At 45.2% G+C, this 13,728-nt stretch overlaps 1 protein-coding gene and 1 pseudogene across 5 annotated transcripts in view; both read left to right on the top strand.

Annotated features, from left to right (window-relative positions):
- Positions 1 to 13,728, top strand: part of ISCA2 (iron-sulfur cluster assembly 2) — a 415,347-nt gene that overhangs the window by 225,952 nt on the left and 175,667 nt on the right. The window lies entirely within an intron of this gene.
- Positions 2,155 to 6,745, top strand: LOC126959127 (activated RNA polymerase II transcriptional coactivator p15-like; annotated as a pseudogene).

The raw sequence follows: 13,728 nt of genomic DNA, 5'->3' as shown, positions 1-13,728 counted from the left end.
AAATAAATAAATAGATGATGATGATCGATGGATAAGATAGATAGTTGAATGAATGAAATGCTTATCAGTTGACTGATTAGTACCCAAAGGGAGGTGGGAAATGGCTCAAAAAACAAACAAACAAACAAACAAACCCCGCATGATCTCACAGGTCCCTAAATTTGAATCTGGATGTATCTTCTCACTTTCCTTCAATCCTTATTAAGTTTCAACAGCATGCCAAACACTCCACAACATACATGTATCACTTGTCTTTATGGAAGTTGCAGTCTAGCTGGGTAGGTCAACCAGTTGACAATTACAGCTGTCTTTTTTTTTTTTTTGAGACTGAGTCTTGCTCTTGTTGACCCGTCTGGAGTGCAATGGCGTGATATCGGCTCACTGCAACCTCAGCCTCCCGGGTTCAAGCGATTCTCCTACCTCAGCCTCCCGAGTAGCTAGGACTACAGGCATGTGCAACCATGCCCTGCTAATTTTGTATTTTTAGTAGAGACGGGGTTTCTCCATGTTGGTCAGGCTGGTCTCGAACTCCCGACCTCAGTTGATCCGCCCACCTCGGCCTCTCAAAGTGCTGGGATTACAGGTGTCAATCACCGCGCCTGGCCTACAGCTGTCTTTATGAAGTGCTGTGACAAACATATCTTACAGCAGGGGTTCTCAGCCTTGGCGCCATTAAGTTTTGGGGCCTGATTGTTCTTTGTTGAGTAGGCTTTCCTCTGCAATGTAGAATGTTTAGCTGTATCCCAGGCCTCTACCCACTAGATGCCAGTAGCATTCCCTGTGACCCAGGCATCCCAAAATGTCTCTAAACATTGCCAAATGTCCCTTGGGGAGAAAGGACCAAAATTCCAGCTTTACTGGAATGGAACTTTACTCCACCCCCTAGCATTGAGAATCACTGCCCCAGAACCAAAGAGAGGCATTTAACTCAGCATGGGGAAAAGTGGAATCTAGGAAGACTTTGAAGAGGAAATAACTTTATTCAAGTATGTCTTTCTTATTTTGAAAACCAAAAAAGTAGGATACAATTTTTGAAAAATTAATAAGGCAACCAAAGTATTAAAGCAAGCAACCTCACCTCTCTAGGGTAATTTAGGTTTACAGATCTTGTCCCCTTTCACTCTAAAAAATATCCTAGTTTGGGCTGGGCGCAGTGGCTCAAGCCTGTAATCCCAGCACTTTGGGAGGCCGAGATGGGCGGATCATGAGGTCAGGAGATCGAGACCATCCTGGCTAACCCCGTGAAACCCCGTCTCTACTAAAAAATACAAAAAACTAGCTGGGCGAGGTGGCGGGCGCCTGTAGTCCCAGCTACTCGGGAGGCTGAGGCAGGAGAATGGCGTAAACCCGGGAGGCGGAGCTTGCAGTGAGCTGAGATCTGGCCACTGCACTCCAGCCTGGGCAACACAGCGAGACTCTGTCTCAAAAAAAAAAAAAAAAAAGTCCTAGTTTGGTATTCAGTGGCATTACTGTCCCAGGGTGCCTCAGCATTATCTATTACTATAAACTTTTAAGAAGTAGCAGGCCAGGCCGGGCGCGGTGGCTCAAGCCTGTAATCCCAGCACTTTGGGAGGCCGAGACGGGTGGATCACAAGGTCAGGAGATCGAGACCATCCTGGCTAACACGGTGAAACCCCCTCTCTACTAAAAAATACAAAAAACTAGCCGGGCGAGGTGGTGGGCGCCTGTAGTCCCAGCTACTCGGGAGGCTGAGGCAGGAGAATGGCATAAACCCGGGAGGCGGAGCTTGCAGTGAGCTGAGATCCGGCCACTGCACTCCAGCCTGGGCGACAGAGCGAGACTCCGTCTCAAAAAAAAAAAAAAAAAAAGAAGTAGCAGGCCGGGCACGGCGGCTCACGCTTGTAATCCCAGCACTTTGGGAGGCTGAGGCGGGCAAATAACCTGAGGTAAGGAGTTCAAGACCAGCCTGGCCAACATGGTGAAATCCCATCTTTACTATAAATACAAAAATTAGCCAGGTGTGGTGGCGGCACATGTAATCCCATCCACTTGGGAGGCTGAGGCAGGAGAATTGCTTGAACCCGGGAGGTGGAGGTTGCAGTGAGCTGAGATTGTGCCATTGCACTCCAGCCTGGGTGACAGAGTGAGACTCTATTTCAAAAAAAAAAAAGAAGAAGAAGAAAAAGAAGAAGAAGAAGTAATACACCAGCGTTGCCAGTGAGCAAGCAGGAGGGTGTTTGGCTACTGGAGTGCAGTGGAGGACAGCAATGCGCAAATCAAAGGAACTTGCTTCTTCAAGCTCTTCTAGCAGTGGTTCTGACAGTGATGTTGACAAAAAGTTAAAGAGGAAAAAGCAGGTTGCTCCAGAAAGACCTGTAAAGAAGCAAAAGACTGGTGAAACTTGAAGAGCTCTGTCATCTTCCAAAGAGAATAGCAGCAGCAGCACAGATGAAAACCTGATGTTTCAGGTTAGGAAAATGAAGTACATTAGTGTGTGGGATTTTTTTTTTTTTTTTTTTAGACTTGTCCCCCAAGGCTGGAGTGCAATGGCACGATCTTGGCTCACTGCAACCTCTGCCTCCGGGGTTCAAGTGATTCTCCTGCCTCAGCCTCCCAAGTAGCTGGGACTGCATGCACTCACCACCATGCCTGGCTAATTTCTGTCTTTTATGTTGAGACAGGGTTTCACCATGTTGGCCAGGCTGGTCTCGAACTCCTGACCTCAACTGATCTGCCTGCCTTGACCTCCCAAAGTGCTAGGATTACAGGTGTGAGCCACCATGCCGCGCCAGTGTTTGGGATTTTAAAGGGGAATTGATATTAGATAATTGGATGGATCCAGAAGGTGAAATGAAACCAGGAAGAGAAGGTATTTCCTTGAATCTGGAGCAAAGGAGCCAGCTGAAGGAACAGATTTTTTAAAATTTAAATTTAAATTTAAGATTTTTTAAAATTTAAATTTAAAGATTATATATATATATATATACACACACACACCACACATATATATATACGCACACATTTTTTTTTATTTTTATTTTGAGACAGAGTCTTGCTCTGTTACCCAGGCTGGAGTGCAGTGGTGGGATCACAGCTCACTGTAGCCTCCATCTCCTGGGCTCAAGTGATCCACCTCAGCCTCCCTAGTAGCTGGGACTATAGGTGCTTGCTGGCATCACACACAGCTAATTAAAAAAAATTTTTTTTGGCCGGGTGCGGTGGCTCAAGCCTGTAATCCCAGCACTTTGGGAGGCCGAGATGGGCGGATCACGAGGTCAGGAGATCGAGACCATCCTGGCTAACATGGTGAAACCCCGTCTCTACTAAAAAAAATACAAAAAATTAGCCGGGCGTGGTGGCGGGCGTCTGTAGTCCCAGCTACTTGGGAGGCTGAGGCAGGAGAATGGCATAAACCCGGCAGGCGGAGCTTGCAGTGAGCTGAGATCCAGCCACTGTACTCCAGCTTGGGCGACAGAGCGAGACTCTGTCTCAAAAAAAAAAAAAAAAAAAAATTTTCTTTGTAGAGAAGGCAAATGTGGGGGGAGGTGTCTCACTGTGTTGTTCAGGCTAGTCTTGAATCCTAGGCTCAAGTAATCCACCTTTGCCTCCCTAAGTGCTGGGATTATGGGTGTGAGCCACTGCACCTGGCCAGGAACAGATTTCTGACACTGATGATGCAGTTAAGAAAACTGTGAAATCCAAGCCGTATAAAACCTATACTGTTCTAATTGTACTTGGTGTGTGTGTGTGTGTGTGTGTATGTGTGTGTTTTGACAGGTTCTTGCTCTGTGGTCCAGGTAGAGTGCAGTGGGATAATAATCATGGCTCACTGCAGTCTCCAACTCCTCCCACCTCAATCTCCTGAGTAGCTGGGGCTACAGGTGTGTGCCAACATGCCTAGATAATTTTTAAGTTTTTTTTTTCAGTAGAGATGAGGTCTCACTATGTTGCCCAGGCTGGTCTAGAACTCCTGAGCTCAAGCGATGCTTCTGCCTCAGCCTCCCAAAGTGTTAGGATTTCCGGGGAGAGCCACCGCTCCTGGCCTCTAGTTGTTTTAATCTGTCTTTTTACATTGGCTTTTGTTTTCTAACTGTTGTTCTCCAAGCTATTGTATGTTTAGATTGCAGAACAACTTGTAAAATGAATACTTGCTTTAATGTGCATTATTTAAAATGTTCTGAGTAATTGTGTACTTTATAAGGAGAATTGCTCTGTGCCCACCACTTAGTATACAATAAAATCAAGTAATACAATCTTAACTGTTGTGGCCTTTTTTGTTGTTGTTGTTGTTGAGACAGAGTTTCACTCTTATTGCCCAGGCTGGATCTCAGCTCACTGCAACCCCTGCCTCCCAAGTTCAAGTGATTCTCCTGCCTCAGCCTCCTGGGTAGTTGGATTACAGGCACCCGCCACCACTCCTGGCTAATTTTTTGTATTTTTGGTAGAGATGGGGTTTCACCATGTTGGCCAGGCTGGTCTTGAACTCCTGACCTCAGTTGATCCACCTGCCTCCACCTCCCCAAGTGTTGAGATTACAGACATGAGCCACTGTGCCTGGCCCTGTTGTGGCCTTTTTTGATCATGAAAGTTGGTGCTTTTGAAAGCCAAAAATGACAGTTTTTTATAGATCTTTTAATTTTAATTCAGCTTTCACAATAAAACAGATTGTATTGCATTGAACAAAAAAAGTATTACACCAATACTAAACTTGATGTAAAGTGTGATCTCAACTATGAAAATATAGATGTAAATATCTGTATAGAAAAAATCATAATGAAGCATAGCAAAAGGCCATATATCATATTGGTTGTTAATATTTGAGTTTATATTTCAGAGTTATCTTTTGGATAAGATCCAATTTTTTTTTTCTTTTTTTTGAGACGGAGTCTCGCTCTGTTGCCCAGGCAGAGTGCAATGGCGCGATCTTGGCTCACTGCAACCTCTGCCTCCTGGGTTCAAGCAATTCTCTTGCCTCAGCCTCCCAAGCAGCTGGGACTACAGGCGTCCACCACCACGCCTGGCTAATTTTTGTTTTTTTAGTAGAGACGGGGTTTCACCATATTCGCCAGGCTGGTCTCGAACTCCTGACCTTGTGATCCGCCCGCCTCAGCCTCCCAAAGTGCTGGGATTACAGGTGTGAGCCACCAGGTTTAGGGCCAACTTAAAATTAGTTCAAATTTCTAATTAGCTCATAACTGTGATCGATATTTTCTTTTTATTTTATTTTTTTCTTTTCTAGGTTTTAAAAAAATTCACAATCTGGCCGGGCGCGATGGCTCAAGCCTGTAATCCCAGCACTTTGGGAGGCCGAGACGGGCGAATCACGAGGTCAGGAGATCGAGACCATCCTGGTTAATACGGTGAAACCTCGTCTCTACTAAAAATACAAAAAACTAGCCGGGCGAGGTGGCGGGCGCCTGTAGTCCCAGCTACTCGGGAGACTGAGGCAGGAGAATGGCGTAAACCTGGGAGGCAGAGCTTGCAGTGAGCTGAGATCCGGCCCCTGTACTCCAACATGGGCGGCAGAGCGAGACTCCGTCTCAAAAAAAAAAAAAAAAAAAAAAAAAAAAAAAAAAAATTCACAATCTACTTGGGCACAGTGGCTCACACCTGTGGTCTCAGAACTTTGGGAGGTCAAGGCCAGAGGTTTGCTTGAGCCCAGGAGTTCAAGACCAGCCTGGGCAACATAGCTAGACCCCCATCTCTACAAAAAAAAAAAAGAAAAAAAAAATTCGGGATCCAAATAAGGTCTACAAATTGCAATTGATCATATGTCATTTAACATTCTTTTAGCTTATAGGTTCCTCTTCTACCCCTTTAGGCCAGCTACTATTATCTCATTTTCATGTCCTTCTGCGAAACTGGGTTTCTATACTTGAATTTCCTCCTGCTCTAATCCAGTTTCTACAAAGCAGCCAGAGAAATCTGAACAAATGGAAACCAGATCAACAGTCCATTTAAAGCCCTTCAAGGCTTTTTTTTTTGAGACAGAGTTTCGCTCTTGTTGTTCAGGCTGGAGTGCGGTGGTGTGATCTTGGCCCACTGCAACCTCTGCCTCCTGGGTTCCAGAGATTCTCCTGCCTCAGCCTCCTGAGTAGCTGGGATTACTGGTGCCTGCCACCACGCCCAGCTAATTTTTGTATTTTTAGTAGAGATGGGGTTTTGCCATTTTGGTCAAGCTGGTCTCGAACACCTGACTTCAAGTGATCTGCCGGCCTCAGCCTCCCAAAGTGCTGAGATTACAGGCGCGCGCCACTGTGCCCTGCTCTTCAAGGCTTCTTATGCCCTGGCCTTGCCCATTGCTCCAACTTCTGTTTTTTTTTTTGAGACAGAGTCTTGCTCTGTTGCCCAGGCTGGAATGCTGTGGTATAATCTCAGCTCACTGCAACCTCTGCCTCCCGGGTTAAAGTGATTCTTGTGCCTCATCCTCCCAAGTAGGTGGGATTACAGGCTTATGCCACCACGCCCAGCTAATTTCTGTTTGAACCTCTTTAGGGGCTAGAAAACCAACCTTGTTTTCCTCTACTCTTCTGTTAATTTTTATTCTTCCTTCCATCCCCACTGTGAATGTTCCTTCCCCAGAGAGTCTTTTCCTAACCACCCTTCATTGTTTCCTCCCACAGCACCTCACTTTTCCCTGCTTCTAGCATTTATTGCAGCTGGTTATATTTTCATTTTGTGCATTTACTTCATTCATGCCTCTCTCGCTCCACCCCAGGAGGGCAGGGATCATGTCTGTTGTGTTCACACCTTCTCTGTCCCCATTTTCCAGAAGCACTCGTAACAGCACAATAGCTATTTGTTTAACAAATATTTGCAAAACCTTCTAACTGGGTTTCTATACTGGAATTTCCCCCTGCTCTAATCCAGTTTTTACAAAGCAGCCAGAGAAATGTGTGCAAATGTAAACTAGATCAACAGACCACTTAAAGTCCTTAAGTGATTCTTGTGCTATTTGTTGAACAAAGATAAACAAGACAATCCCTAACCTCAAAAAACACACAGTGAGGCTAAGGCTCACTGTAGCCTCCACAACGGAGGCTAAGGCAGGAGGATTGCTTGAGCCCAGGAGTTCCAGGCTGCATTGAACTATGATCATACAACTGCACTCCAGCCTGGGCAATGCAGCAAGACCTTGTTTCTAAAAGTAAATAAATAAAATTTAAAAACCCACAGGTCACTGTCTCTGCTTATACTGTTTTCTAATGGGACCGAACTTCTCTTATTTCAGCTACTAGAGTCCTGTGCTACTTCCTCACTCTTATACATAGATAAAGGGAAGACAAATTGATGTTTTTTTAAAAAAAGGAAAATAATTTGGTAATAACTATCAAATTTTAGATGATGCAGTAGTTTTATTTCCAGGAATTCTCTTATAAATATCTTTACCCAAAAGCACAAAGGACAAAGGGTCAATCACAAGGATGTTTCTACAGCATAGAAGGTAATAGCAAAATCCTAGAAGCAACCAGAATGCTTATCAAAGGAGGAGCAGTTAAACAAAATATGACACCCTCACTTTGTAGAATATATTTTGCAGCTATTAATAAGAAGGAGATGGCCGGGTGCCATGGCTCACGCCTGTAATCCCAGCACTTTGGGAGGCTGAGGCAGGCAGATAACCTGAGGTTGGGAGTTCGAGACCAGCCTGACCAACATGGAGAAACCCCGTCTCTACTAAAAATACAAAATTAGCCGGGCATGGTGGCGCATACCTGTAATCCCAGCTACTCGGGAGACTGAGGCAGGAGAATCGCTTGAACCCGGGAGGCGGAGTTTGTGGTGAGCCAAGATCATGCCATTGCACTCCAGCCTGGGCAACAAAAGCAAAACTCTGTCTCAAAAAAAAAAAAAAAAAAAAGAAAAGGAGCAGTAGCATTGCCATAGTGATTCAGAATATGGGCTTCAGAGCCAGATTGCGTGGGTTCAAATCCCACTCTATCACTTGGTATTTGTGTGACCTTGGGGGCATGCTGCCTCTGTTATTTATTTATTTATTTATTTATTTATTTATTTATTTATTTTAAGACAGAGTCTTGCTCAGTCACCCAGGCTGTAGTGCAGTGGCGTGATCCCGGCTCACTGCAGCCTCCGCCTCCCGGGTTCAAGTGATTCTCCTGCCTCAGCCTCCCAAGTAGCAGGGATCACAGACATGTGCCACCACACTCAGCTAAATTTTGTATTTTTAGCAGAGATGGGGTTTCACCATCTTGGCCAAGCTAGTCTCAAACTCCTGACCTGAAGTGATCCGCCCACCTTGGCCTCCCAAAGTGGTAGGATTACAGGCGTGAGCCCCTGCACCCGGCGAGGTTTTTAAAATGTTCTTTAAAAAAAAATTTGAGGGGGTAGAGACAGGTCCTCACTATGTTGCCTAGGCTGTTGAACTCCTGGCCTCAAGTGGTCCTCCTGTCTTGACCTCCAAAAGTGCTGAGATTACAGGCATGAGCCACTGCACCCAGCCTCAGTTTTTTAAAACTGTAAATGAGGGTAATAATAGTTTCCACATCAGAGGGTTGTTGTGGGGAATAAACAAGTTAATAGATATTAAGACTTAAACATTACCTGGCAATAATAAGAGCTAAATGTGACATTAATATTAAACATTGAAAAATGTCTATGCCCTATTGTTTCATTTAATTAACTAGTTTTTTAATTGAAAAATTGAAAAGCATGTGGTTAAAAAAAATTTCACAAAAGATGATAGGGCATATAATGAAAAATGAGTTTGTCTTCCACCCCAGAGCCAAGCTGTTCATAGCTTCTTAGGAATCTTTCCAGAAATGTTTTATATATATGCAAACTTATATGTGTTAATATATTTCACACATACCCACACTCAAACACAAATCCTCCTTTTCCTTTTAAACACTCTGTTTTACAGCTTGCGTTTTTTTGTTTGTTTGTTTGTTTTTTCAGACGGACTCTCATTCTGTTGTCCAGGCTGAAGTGCATTGGCGTGATCTTGGCTCACTGCAACCTCTGCCTCCTGGGGTCAAGCTACTCCCTCCCAAGTAGCTGGGATTACAGGCGTGCTCCACCATGCCCGGCTAATTTTTGTATTTTTAGTAGAGACGGGGTTTCGCCCTGTTGGCCAGGCTGGTCTTGAACTCCTGATCTCAGGTGATCTGCCTGCCTCGGCCTCCCAAAGTGCTGGGATTACAGGGGTGAGCCACCGCTCCAGGCCGCAGCTTGCTTTTTACACTTTGTAGTATATCTTGGAAGTTGTTCCATATCAGCATATACAGACTTTTTTTATTTTTTGAGATGGAGTTTCGCTCTTGTCACCCAGGCTGGAGCGCAGTGGCGTGATCTTCGTTCACTGTCACCTCTTCCTTCCTGATTCAAGCAATTCTGCCTCAACCTCCTGAGTAGCTGGGATTACAGGCGTCCACCACCATACCTGGATAATTTTTTGTATTTTTAGTAGAGATGGGGTTTCACCATGTTGGCCTGGCTGCTCTTGAACTCCTGACCTCAGGTGATCCACCCACCTTGGCCTCCTAAAGTGCTGGGATTGTGGGCATGAGCCACCGCACCCAGCCAGCATACACAGATTTAAGTAATTACTTTTTTCCACTGTTAAGTTCGTGACAAACCCATTGTCAAACTGGACCATCATAAGTCAGGGACTGTCTCTGCAGAGGAACTATATATCTAGTTTCCTATTGACAGATATTTTAGTGGGTTATAGTCTCTTGCTATTACATATAATGCTGCAATTAACATCTTTGGATATATCCCAAATATGGCTAAGTTTAAAAGAAGATAGGCTCCATATTTTGTTTTTTAAAAGCATGTTTGTGTGTGCATAAGTGTGCACCCACTGAAGATGATTGCAATCTATAGGAATTCAGAATGCAAGGAATGGAGACAGCAAAAGGCAGTTTGACCAAAGAGCCTGTATGTTTAAGTGTTTTGTTTTTTAATCTCTCTTTTTTTTCGAGATGAGGTCTCACTCTGTAGTCCAGGCTGGAGTGCAGTGATGTAGTTTTTGTTCACTGCAGCCTCGACCTGCCAGGCTCAAGCAATCCTTCCACCTCAGCCTCCAGAGTAGCTGAGACTACAGGCACATGCCACCGCACCCAGCTGATTTTTGTATTTTTTGTAGTGATGGGGTTTCACCTTGTTGCCCGGGCTAGTCTCAAAGTCCTGGGCTGAAGCGATCTGCCTTCTTCACTCTCCCTAAGTGCTGGGATTACCAGCATGCACCACTGCACCTGGCCTGTGTTTTGTTTTTGTTTTTGTTTTTGTTTTTTGAGGCAGAGTCTCAATCTGGCGCCCAGGCTGGAGTGCAATGGCGGGATCTTGGCTCACTGCAACCTCCGCCTCCCAGGTTCAAGTGATTCTCCTGTCTTAGCCTCCTGAGTAGCTGGGATTACAGGCTCACTCCACCACACCCGGCTAAGTTTTGTATTTTTAGTAGAGACAAGGTTTCACTATGTTGGTCAGGCTGGTCTCGAACTCCTGACCTCATGATCTGCCTGCCTCAGCCTCCCAAAGTGCTGGGATTACAGGCATGCGCCACCGTGCCTGGCCTGTGTTTTGTTTTTTAAAATGTTACCTATACGATAAAATTTTTTCAGAGGTTATACTCTAAAAGAGAAGCAATCATTTTATATTCCGGTTCTCCAAGCTCTTGGTTCACACCTCAGTTATAGACAGAGTGGGACCTGTCTGTTCCCCTTGCTAGCCAAGGAGCTTGCCTAGTCAACCTCCAATAACCAGCCCAGTGCCTGGCACATAGAAGGTGTTCACTAAACACTTCTGGGATGAATGAAGCTACTCCTCTGACCTAGGTTTCCCTGTATATAAAATTAGAATGATAAAGTGACCCACATCTAATGGCCATCCTAAGAAATTCCTGAGCAAAAGAAAAGAAGAAATTCCTGAGCAATGTGAATGTTCTTAAAAAACATGAAAGTGTGTAAAACTACTCAAGAATAGCTGCTTAATCTAAAATTTATCCTGTGGGCTGACCAGGTCAAAATGCCTGTGGTGTAGCTAGTTCAAAGGACGGTGGCATCTTCCCCAAGTGAAAACAGCCTATTAAATTTGTGAGCAAGAGGGACAGAGTTGTCAGCTGAGCAGAGCCCTGCTGTCAAGTCCTCTAGATCTGAAACCGTCTTGGCCTGTTTCCACACTGGAATCATTTTGGAAAGATTATGGCCCCTGCAAGTCTTAAAAAGTTGGAGCCTTGGCTGGGCGTGGTGGCTCATGCCTGTAATTCCAGCACTTTGATAGGCTGAGACAGGAGGATTCCTTGAACTCAGGAGTTGGAGACCAGCCTAGGCAACATGGCAAGACCTCATTGCTACAAAAGAAAAACAAAAATTAGCTGGGTGTGGTGGTGCAAGCATGTAGTCTCAGTTTCTTGGGAAGCTGAGATCATGCCACTGCACTCCAACCTGGGCAACAGAGCGAGACCCTGTCTCAAAAACAAAAACAAAAAAACAGTTGGAGCCTTTATATTAGATATAACCCAAGGACTCCCCAACCATAGAGTAATCTTGGAGTATTGAAGGGTAGAAAGGTATAATAACTTTCCTCCCTATCAGAAGGGTCATGGCCACCACTCCTATAACAAAAGACTGGTTAACAAGAGAAAAGCACAAGAAATTTATAACTTTCTCTTTTAATTTTTTGTTTTAGAGACAAGGTCTTGCTCTGTTGTCTAGGCTGGAGTACAGTGGCGTGATCATGGCTCATTGCAGCCTTGAACTTCTGGGCTCAAGCCATCTTCCCGCTTTAGCCTTCCCAGTAGCTGGGATTGCAGGCACACACCACCATGTCCATCTAAAAGCATATCAGATTTATCTAATCAAAATTGTATGTGACATGGGAGCCTTCAGAAATGAAGACCCAAAGACTCAAGAAAAAAAACTGTTCTTTTTTTTTTTTTTTTTTGAGACAAAGTGTCGCACTGTGGCCCAGGCTAGAGTGCAGTGGCACGATCTGGCTCACTGCAACCTTCACCTCCCTGGTTCAAGCAATTCTTCTGCGTCAGCCTCCTGAGTTGCTGGGACTACAGGTGCACACCACCACACCTGGCTAAATTTTTATTTTTTTGTATTTTTAGTAGAGACGGGGTTTCATCGTGTTAGCCAGGATGGTCTTGATCTCCTGACCTCATGATCCGCATGCCTTGGCCTCCCAAAGTGCTGGGATTACAGGCATGAGCCACCGTGTCCAGCCAAAAACTGTTCGTTTTTATGCTTAGATTCAATGAAGCATGACAGCTGTGTTGAAACATGATTAGACAGAAAGGGAATGATCTAACAGTAACAGACTGAGTGGGGAAACCCAGCAAGGCCTGTGTTCAGATTCTTCTTGGCCTGTTTGTGTGGCATTCCTTTCTCCTGGGTTTAGGGCAGGGCCCCTTCTGAAATGAAGGTCTTATGATCTATTTTCAGACAAGGTAGGTCAGATAATTTTATGGCCAGATCCTACACACAAGGATGGAGGAAGGTTAAAGTCCTATTTCTAGGTTTTATGGCTGGCTTTGGAGAAGAAGGGTTCTAGTTTCTATGGCCTGCCTTGGGAGAGGAAGGGAAGCAGAAGAAAAAAGTACAGGAGAAGAGAAGAAAGAGACTTTGCTTTTGAGGTCCTTCCAATATCTTTCAGTTCAAAGTATCAGCATGCCAAAGTGCCTTACTTTGGGGTATTATTTTCTGAGCCCCAACAATAGTAAGGAAATGACAGTGATAATTCTTTTTTTTTTTTTAATTGAGACGGAGTCTTGCTCTGTCGCCCAGGCTGGAGTGTAGCTGTGCGATCTTGGCTCACTGCAACCTCCACCTCCCAGGTTCATGCGATTCTTGTGCCTCAGCCTCCCAAGTAGTTGAGATAACAGGCATGTGCCACCATGCCTGGCTAATTTTTTTGTATTTTTAGTGGAGATGGGGTTCCGCCATGTTCACCAGGCTGGTCTAGAACTCCTGACCTCATGTGACCCGACTGCCTCAGCCTCCCAAAGTGCTGGGATTACAGGTATGAGCCACCTCGACCAGGAACAGTGATGATTCATTCAACATTCAGTAATTATTGACCTGGCTGGGTGTGGTAGCCACGCCTATAATCCCAGTGCTTTGGAAGGCCAAGGCGGGAGGACTGCTTGAGGCCAAGAGTTTGAGATCAGCCTGGGCAACATAGCAAGACCCTGTCTCTACAAAACAAAACAACAGGCCGGGCGCGGTGGCTCAAGCCTGTAATCCCAGCACTTTGGGAGGCCGAGATGGGCGGATCACGAGGTCAGGAGATCGAGACCATCCTGGCTAACACGGTGAAACCCCGTCTCTACTAAAAATACAAGAAAATTAGCCGGGCAAGGTGGCGGACGCCTGTAGTCCCAGCTACTCGGGAGGTTGAGGCAGGAGAATGGCGTGAACCCGGGGGGGCGGAGCTTGCAGTGAGCCGAGATTGCGCCACTGCACTCCAGCCTGGGGCACAGAGCAAGACTCCGTCTCAAAAACAAACAAACAAACAAACAAAAAAACAAAACAACAAAAAAGCAAACAAAAAGTATTTAGTGAGCAACTACTCTGTATGTGCCAGGCATCAGTGCTGGAGATATAGCAGTTTCAAGACAAAGTATCTGCCTTCACAGACCTTAGGCAGATACAAAACGATATTAATAGTGCTAAGAAAAGTACAGTGGGTGTCACAGGTAGGGTCCACTGGACCCACACCCTGAGACAATGCTTATCAGGCTCAATGACTATAGAGATTGCATCTTGGTAGGGAGATGAAGGAAGCATGATTGGGCAGAGG

Source organism: Macaca thibetana, chromosome 7 (assembly GCF_024542745.1).
Source record: "Macaca thibetana thibetana isolate TM-01 chromosome 7, ASM2454274v1, whole genome shotgun sequence".
Classification (NCBI taxonomy): domain Eukaryota; kingdom Metazoa; phylum Chordata; class Mammalia; order Primates; family Cercopithecidae; genus Macaca; species Macaca thibetana.
The sequence above is the reverse complement of the archived record's forward strand: the minus strand, read 5'-3'. Positions and strand labels throughout refer to the sequence as shown.